Genomic DNA, 1,362 nt, shown 5'->3' on the forward strand with positions numbered 1-1,362 from the left:
AGTGGCAGTTTTAGATAATTTTGGGAAATAATCTCAGTATGGAGAAATACTTAGAATAGGCAGAGGCGAATTCCTGAGAAGGGGTGTCCATGGGAAGCCAGGGCTGGTCTGAGGGTACCACTGGCTTGAGGAAGACAACCAGAACTTGCCATTTCTGAGGCAGTCATGAGGAGTAAATCAGGCAGTAAAATGTAAGTGTTCCTTGACAGGAAATTTCACTGCAGCAAATTATCTAGGAGCACTTCAGGAGTGAGTGCATAGGAGAAGAGATCTCAGCATGACCTGGATAAAGAGCAAAGCTGGTATTGAAAATTCTGGCAGTAAGAGAAATCCCAGGCAATGGAGTAGTTTGAGCATAGCTAAAAGGTTTTTATCTTTAAAGAGCAGAAGTGATTGGTTCTTACTCTCTTCCACAGAAGAGGAACTGTCACAATGAACAACCATTGGCATCCATGCATGGAAGGAAGTCTGTGATCACTGACAGGAGTTTTGGGGCACAGCCCATTGAAACCTCACTGCTTGGGGCTGGGAAGCGTTGATAAAGCGTTTTACAAAGTCCTGCATGAGTGCCCTGGTCTCACATCTAACCAAAGGCCTAGAAAAGATTTATCCCTTTGAAAGGTTTATGCCAGGAAATGAAGTACACAACCTGCCATGGTAGGGTAGCAAGGGAGCTGTTATTGTAAGCATCAAAGAGGTGGGAAAATGTTTTGTGAACCTGACCTGGAATAACAGGTTTAGTGAATGAGACCACACCAGTGCCACGGGGAACACCTCCCAGTGTGGCAAGCCCCGCAGACACCTGGTGTCAGAGAAATGCATCCAAGCACCACTTTGGTCTTGTGCTGAGTGGGCTGTTGGCATCTGTGCTGATAAGGATGTTACTAATTAGATAGAGAAGTCCTTTTCATTTGCTTTGCTGCATTCAGTTTTAGTCCTGACTCTCAGGAACCATGGTGTGTATGACCTGCACGTGTGAAGCATCATCTCTTTTTCTTATCTACTACATCTGTGGTCTTTGGTTGCTGCTAAAGCAACTTTTCAAAATGTTTAAATTGGCTCACTAGTGTGAGGATTACTTTTCAGTTCAAAAATGTGTTTTTAAATTAAATCCAAGGATGTGTTTTCTTGGCTTTGTGTGGATTTTACCGTGCCAGGCAGGTGGGCATCCATTTAGAAATCAGATTGGAATTTCAGTGCACAAAGCCCTGATTTGCAATTCGTGTGCCCTTACACTTTCATCAAATTGACATAATGTCTGGGGATAAGCAGTGGATGCAGGGTTGGGTGCAGATGATTCGAAGAGCTCATTGATGAGTGAGTTAACACAACATTAACAAAGAAATTGGTGTCAGACTTCAC

This window comes from Lonchura striata, chromosome 12, assembly GCF_046129695.1.
Source record: "Lonchura striata isolate bLonStr1 chromosome 12, bLonStr1.mat, whole genome shotgun sequence".
NCBI classification, from domain to species: Eukaryota; Metazoa; Chordata; class Aves; order Passeriformes; family Estrildidae; genus Lonchura; species Lonchura striata.